The sequence below is a fragment of the Pecten maximus genome, chromosome 3, assembly GCF_902652985.1.
Source record: "Pecten maximus chromosome 3, xPecMax1.1, whole genome shotgun sequence".
Lineage (NCBI taxonomy): Eukaryota > Metazoa > Mollusca > Bivalvia > Pectinida > Pectinidae > Pecten > Pecten maximus.
Window position 1 is genome coordinate 30,146,585 of NC_047017.1, and position 8,079 is coordinate 30,154,663.

Here is an 8,079-nt window from a genome sequence, read left to right on the forward strand (position 1 = left end):
AGTTGTCCCCCTTTGGAATCAACATTTACTTCTACAAAACCAGGGTTTTGCAACTTACTTTCTTTCCTTCTTTTTGCAAAACAATTTGCCATTTTCTTTTCGGATATGCTTCGGTACTATACAGTCAGTGCTATCTGTCTTATTTTAGACTTGAGCTCCATTATTTATAAAGATCACCAATTTTTACAATATACATTATCTCTCTGTTTTCAATTTCTGGCTCCAGTGTATATCCTGTAATTTGTTTACACTTTGCTACATTACCATATGTATATATGACACTATTATAAAGTCTTAATTTGACTTTTGTAACGCCTGTGTGACATACAAGTGTTCCGAAACACCTGTGTGACATACAAATATTGTCTAACGCCTGTGTGACAAACAAGTGTTATGTAACACCTGTGTGACATACAAGTGTTTTCTAACGCCTGTCTGACATACATGTACACGTGTTCTGTAACGTTTGTGTGACACACAAGTGTTTTGTAACACCTGTATGACATATAAGTGTTATGTAACACCTGTATGACATACAAGTGTTATGCAACACCTGTATAACATACACGTGTTCTGTAACGTCTGTGTGACACACAAGTGTTCTGTAACACCTGTATGAGATACAAGTGTTATGTAACACACACCTGTGTGACATACAAGTGTTATGTAACACCTGTATGACATACAAGTGTTATGTAACACACACCTGTATGACATACAAGTGTTCTGTAACACCTGTATGACATACAAGTGTTATGTAACACACACCTGTATGACATGGAAGTGTTCTGTAACACCTGTATGGCATACAGTGTTCTGTAACGCCTGTGTGACATATGTTTATAAAAATTGCGGTCCATTCCAAATATCGACACTATATTAAACTCCATCATTTGGCAATTGTCTATATGTTTGTCCTCTCATTTTAATTCCGTTGAATAATAAGTTCCTCATACGGGGAAGCTTCGGAGATAATTAACATTGAATTACTAAATTTAACACGTGTAACGCTGCAATAATTGAATTGAAATATTTCAAGTTTGATAAATTGAATTTCTACCATTGAGCAATCATTTAAAAGGGTGCGCGTAATGATATAATCGGCTACATAGGTGTCACAATTTGGGGACAATACGCGAGGCGTAGGACATACCTGTGGTTGTCAATCATCGGTCACTTATATGTTCACCTCATCTTTCTCTGCGAAAATGGAATAAAAGTTCATGCATGTCCACACAGCATGTGCACGGCAGCCATGCGCACACTGAACACTAGAACACCAGACAGATTTTCATTGTCATTATGAACACTTGTATTTAACTGAAAACCCTAGTCATCATACATATCGTATAAGTAAAGCATATAATCTTTGTAAGTGATCATATAACTAAAATTAATAATCGATAAAATATATTTTATTGGACGTTACAGCTAAAAAACGACGTAGAATAAAATCAATAAGTTATATACAAATAAGTTTACCCTTGCGAACTATCTTTTGACAGTTATAAATCAGTTCTGGACGGTGCAGCTCTCTAAAAACTGAAAAGTTCAAATAATTCTGCTCACAATATGGGGAACAAATGTTGTCTCCTAACACCGATATCAGTCCCATTGTACACACCAAAATGTTCCGGGAATCCTATGGGACACATTTTCACTTCCCAGCAGTTAACAGGTTTGTTTTGGATGTCCACGTCTTGTTGTACAACCATACCATGCAAATCAGCTGTTGATCCCCTCTAGCGCCGATTCATACACTTTTCTTCAAGTGGGTTGTATCTGTTACCATGGAAGCGGGCCCGTGCGGTAACTCCGGACCCTACTTCTCCTTTTCCCGAAACGTTTGATCCAGGAGTCGTGTATGTATTTGTCTGAACATCTGACAGGACCGTCATCGACAAGTACCGCCCTGGTAACTTTACAATCATGGCAACAGGCAGCCATGTCATACAGCTGTACTCCAAATACCTCCAGACAACCAAGACAGCCGTATAGGCACGACTCGCGCACCTCACGGTGGTCACATGACAGCGCGAGATTAGGCCGCGCTTGCGCATCACTCACCATCATCGTCATACACCACACCCCGACACATAGCCAACTCACCTGGAATAAAAGGTCATCAGATAGGTAATAAGGACACGATAAACAACATCGGGCTTCATATCAAAAGTAACATTTAGAGTATGTTTGTATAGCAGGATATATATTGATCCGTCACAGATAAATGTACTCGGGTTGAAACTTCAACCATTGCTATTTGTAAGAAATACCATCGATACATTTTTTTACTTTTTTTGCACCAGTGTGGGCCTTAGAAACTATGTACACGCACAGAAGAAGAAATTAAAACAAAAAAACAAAAAAAAAACGATAACACGAAGCGGAATTTAGAGCAAAGTATAGGTTGACACGGAGATCTTTGGAGAAAGTACTAGCGAGATATTCTAGGTCAAATCAAGTTAGTGCCGTCTGAGGAATAGACAAGCTTTGTGTTAGTCGTCATTATCTCAAATAAGTATATGTCCAAGTGAGATATCTTGTGGTTCAGCTTAATCTGCCATGGTTCTTATTTGGTGTAATTGAATGTATCGAGAGATAAAGCTGAAGGCGATCATCCTTCCTGGACACCGGGTCTTTGTGCTTATTGGGTTTTCTTGTAAAATAAATTGATTATTAAGTGTATAGAAATAAATAAAAACATTTCACTGATTAAAGTATCAAATGAAATAATCACCATATTCAAATAAATTGTTAAAGAAAATATGAAAATATTATTTCTAGGAGTATTCTTTTAATCAGAATTAATCGCTTGCCAATACCTCCAAACATATATAGCAATCAGATGATAACAAGGGGCAATGTTCATAATAAAGATTCTGAGCAAATTTATATACTTTTTAGTCAATAAAATCTTTGGCCCCTAGCCTAACCCTTTTTAAGACACGTCCTGGCCTGACCAGACTTGACTCGCAAAGGAAAATCTTACCCCTGTCTAGGGTTTCGGGGGATTTTAAACAGATACATTAATTGTAGCCAGTATCGAAATTTGAACGGTTTTAGAGACCCAAGGTATGACCCTATTGGCTTTGTTCGAATAAAATCGGCTGAAAAATTGTTAAAATGTATACCTTTAATAACAATAAATTGTAAAAACCACGACAAATTCTAAAACCATTGAGTCGTAGCTTTATCATAAAGTTAATAGTGAACCGTCAGAAATCTTCAGAAAATTTCAACCTGCTCTTTTTACCAAAACGGTTTAGTCCAAATTTTGTGTATTGGTTTCCAGTTTTACTCCACAACCTTTTAAACCCCCATGGAATAAATCAGTGTCTCACCATCAGATTAAAGTAAATGGTGGACCTTAAGATACCAAAAATGTCACTTAACCTGTAGATATTGGCCTTACGTATAAAACATTAAACGTTTTTAAAAAGGATTAACCTTTCTGGGGCGGATGGTCTTACTCTCATATAAATTTTACACAATCTTCACATTGTGACCTCGTTGATTTGACTTTGAGGTTTTTTAGGACAACACTATTCTATTTTTGCTACATTATGATACTTACATCGACATAAGTAATGTTTATAAGCAAGGGTAACAATCATAATCAGATGTAAAATACCAGTGAATGGCGCCATTAGTTTGATCAATAAGTTAATATTGAGAAGAACCATTCAGATTATTGGCATCTGTTGTAACGTAACTTAATACCAATTGCTCACGTCAAAATTCTAGAGACAGAGCTTATCGCAATTCATTATAGCGATTGTAAAACATAGATTTCTAATTTTAGCGTTCATTTTACAACGTATATTCCTACATTGGGCTTTCTTAGACTAGGACAAATAAGGTCCAGCTACAAATTATTGACTGACCATGAAGTGGCACACAGGATCAAACAAGTTAAAATACGATATCACTAACATATCCCTTATAATGAGAAACTCATTAATATAATTCTGACATGATAATAATAGACAACAAATTAAATGTTCCGTTTTTAGTATAAAGTGTTGTTACACGAGCTTACTTCGAATATATGACAACAGATTACTATAATAAAATGTGGTCCGGAAGGCTAGTTTCTTTTGGTTTATCGACGACACCCGCCATACATATCTAGGTCGAATTTGGGTCGTCACATTCTCTAAATAGTCCAAGTATGTTCGCAATGAACCACTAGACATATACAATGTATTTAACACGGCTGACTTAATATCAATCAAGGAATTGTGGAATAGTAACAAATGTGATCATTGTCAATGTTAATCTGCATATCGATGCAACTTCTATATTATTTAAATATTAACATATCACAACCACTTCCATAGAGATAGATATTAAGAAATAGCAACAGTTGTGAGAATACGAGTATGATGTATTCATAGAATTCAGATAGAGAATATCATGAAAACATGTTAAGAGCACATTTTGAATATGCATTTAGCAATAAATACTACACATACAGCTTCTCAGATTTTGCTGTGGTGCTACAGGTCAAACGTGTACAAATGCAGAACGAATTTCAGTAATACCTCATCTGTCATAACAAATATTCACTGAGGAGAATTTTTGAAACCAAACCGATTCAAAATCGATACAAAGGTGGCAAGAGTAAAAGAATGAAATAACCATGTGTCCCACATGAGGAAGCGTTTTCTGCTCCTTCGACCCTCTCGTTATGTAAATCTTAGTTTAAAGGGCAATGTAGCATTGTTAATTCTAGCATGAGCTTGACTTGTGCATCCAGACATATCAACATGTCCGAAACATCCAGGCATACCATCGTGTTCCGGAATATTAATTATTTAATGTCATATAAAAGGGAACTCAAATCAAAGGTCAATTACAATATCACGTGATCCTAAATCACAGGTCAATTACAATACCACGTGATCCTAAATCACAGGTCAATTACAATATCACGTGATCCTAAATCACAGGTCAATTACAATACTACGTGATCCTAAATCACAGGTTAATTACAATATCACGTGATCCTAAATCACAGGTCAATTACAATATTACGTGATCCTAAATCCAGGTCAATTACAATATTACGTGATCCAAAGTCAATGCTCATGCAGTAACAATACCATGTGCCATTCATAAATCTATGACATTACCCCGTTATTGACTATTATACGTGAAATCATTTTGTCATTTTGCATGCCAATAACATATGTTTAAACTAAACACGTCAAAGTAAAATATGTGTACCACGTGATATACAATCACAGACCAAACGAATGTGTGCGATACTAATCATTACATATAGTTAATTACGAGCCGTATACGGATGTTCAGTATCACTTAAGGGGGACAATCTTATCAACATAATGACAAAAGGCAAAAAATGATCAAACATCCGCCCAACAATTAGTTGTCTATAAAGATTAGTACTAAAGATTAAGTATGAAAATAAGTACATGCTCAGATATCACTTAAAAAGCACAATAACATTATTGTTTTAATCAAGCTGATCAAAGTTCCATATTTTACAAGGCAAAAATATAACGTAACAATAACTGGTAAAATAAATGGCAAAATTATCTTGAATCTTACAAAAGTTATTTGTATTATTTCTTTGACACTCCATAAAATGGTGACAATGAGAAAAAAAATCTACTTACCGAGTTTTTCATTCTTTAGTGTGTGTGATTTGATCCACGGCTGTAGCTGTCCCTGTTTATATAAGTTGTCTTTGTCAGGCTCTGTACAGTCTTCTTTAGTACAGAGTTACCTCATTGGTTCGATGGTAACAATCGATGTGACGTCATAACATACTTCTACCACGCTAATGAACCTTAGCGGAAGTCCTTATATATCCATACAATGTTAAATAATCCTGCGCATTTCTGCCATTTGTTCCCAAAATCTAAAAATCAATTAACTTCCAATAAAAGCGAAATTAGTGATGACCACATCGGATCCGAGAGCATATCTACACTCGTTAGTCCGCAATAAAATGTGGTAACCTACAGGACCAGCTTCCTAGCTAGCGCCCCGTAATAAACTAACAGGTGACAGCTCCCAATGTAATTATGCCAGACCGAGCTAAATCTAGCGCGTTTAATTTTTACTGTCATCCGTTTACATGCTAACCCGTGCAGGATGGCCGGAGACATCAAAGGCGGAATTAGCATTACCATGGAGATTGGTATGACGTGTACCCGAAACCCGGAATACTTATTCTCTTAACAAGGGAATCTCGGTTGGTTATCTTACTGATTTCGACCGCCAAGCTGTTCCCGTTGTCAAATGTTGTTAAAAAAATAATGTTTTTATCAAGGTGTTTATCTCTAAGAACGTTTTAAATGTGATCCCTTCTCAAAAGACGGTGCAAACGGGTTCATCTTGTATATGTTGAACTGACTCTCTGACAAGTTACAATAAATATTATATACATTTCACTAACCTCATTCTATAAAGTACACTTTTATAAGAAACACGTTTTATTTTCAATTGTTTTCGTTATCTACAATATCAATACAGGGGAAGACAATGGAAGGCTAAGGTTGTATGTTCTACATGTCAGGGCAGTACACGTCGCCCTGCCCGGTTTGTGTCGACCCGATGGTAAGGTAACCACACTCCTAACAGCAGTGAAGACTAGGATTACAAACGGAAGTGTTCGGTTTCTCTAATCTTAAGTTCATCTACCTGTAGCCCTTTTTACACCTATCCACAAAAGCTACCTGGTTGAATACAAATATTATTTTCAAAATACGGGTGCAGTAAACAGGTATGAATGTTAGACAATAATGAATAACGGGGCATCTACTACTCTAGTTAAGTTCAGTAAGTCCATTAAACTTGTGTTTCTGGTGGGAAGGAAGGGTCATATCTTTGGAAGTTTACATTGGAATGAGCATTTTAATGTGCCAATAAACAAATAAAATCGCTGTACTAACAGCGATCATTGCAAAACAATGAGATAACAATCTGGTTTTAATGTAATTTTCGAAAGAGTTTGTTTTCTGTTTGGTCTGAATTGGATAAAGTATGAATATTTCTAATATATTAACGCATCATTTAGTCCCATGTGACACTTTTCACGTCATTTTATCTGCCCGTATACTGCAATGCATAGTTATAAGCTTGATACCGAGCGTAGCTAGTGGAACTTCCACTGAGGGAAGATGGTTTACGACAGGGAGGACAACACGAAGACGTCCGGGACAGACAGAGTTCGATAAAGATAGGAAATCGCATTATTTCAAAATATCTATAAATTTGATTTACAAATTTTTTCCGAGGACAAGGGATGGTACATAAGAATCAATAATATCCAGTATATGAGGTGGTGGCCAGGTCAGTTAGGAGTCAGTACCACGCTATACACAACTCACAATAAGTGCTCCTTTGGGTAGCGCAAATCGATCTCATTAACAAAACAGGCGAGAAAAACCATACCTCTAACTGTAATTGTGAGAAAGATGATTATTGCGTCAACGACACTGAACTAGATGTAACCTCGGAAATACATGTACGAGTTTACAAATGTTTTCCCTTAAGCGATTCTCTGTCATGTTCAAGGTAATATAATATCAAAATAACTAGAACATCACCATTGCCACAATTTACCTCATTAGTCAGTGATACAAATTTACCGCTAATTTGATGACGTCATGATTATTGCCTAATTATGATCTAAAGGTGTGGTGTACGGTTGTATTACATGTGTTATAACGTAAGCGGCTATTCGTTAGGTAAAATCTATAATTGACTTTATAAGGCAATAGATTAAACTTGATAACTTTTTTTTATTAATATACTATTTTACTTGTTACATGAACGGGTTATGATAAATAAACATGTAAAGGGCGAAAAAACTGCAAATATAAAATTGGTTTTGAATTAGGATTATGGTTACAGTTTCGGACTAGTGCGAACTGGTTCTTAAACTAAAATTGGTTTCTTCTTCAGGAACAAATGGATATTTTAAGAAATGGGCCTCATTGAAGAGACAATGAGATTAAAGAGCACATTTAGATATAGACGCCCTGTTGTCCCCTCAGCATAAGGAAACCCATTGCTTTCAATGTTACTTGGTATATTTAGCAC

At 35.9% G+C, this 8,079-nt stretch overlaps 1 long non-coding RNA gene across 1 annotated transcript; it reads right to left on the reverse strand.

Moving 5' to 3' along the window:
- Positions 1-1,393: 1,393 nt before the first annotated feature.
- LOC117323866 lies at positions 1,394-5,914 on the reverse strand. Its single transcript, XR_004531841.1, has 2 exons — positions 5,646-5,914; positions 1,394-2,109 (listed from the first exon to the last, which is right to left on the reverse strand). It is a non-coding gene; the product is annotated as an uncharacterized LOC117323866 (long non-coding RNA).
- Between the last annotated feature and the right edge of the window lie 2,165 nt (positions 5,915-8,079).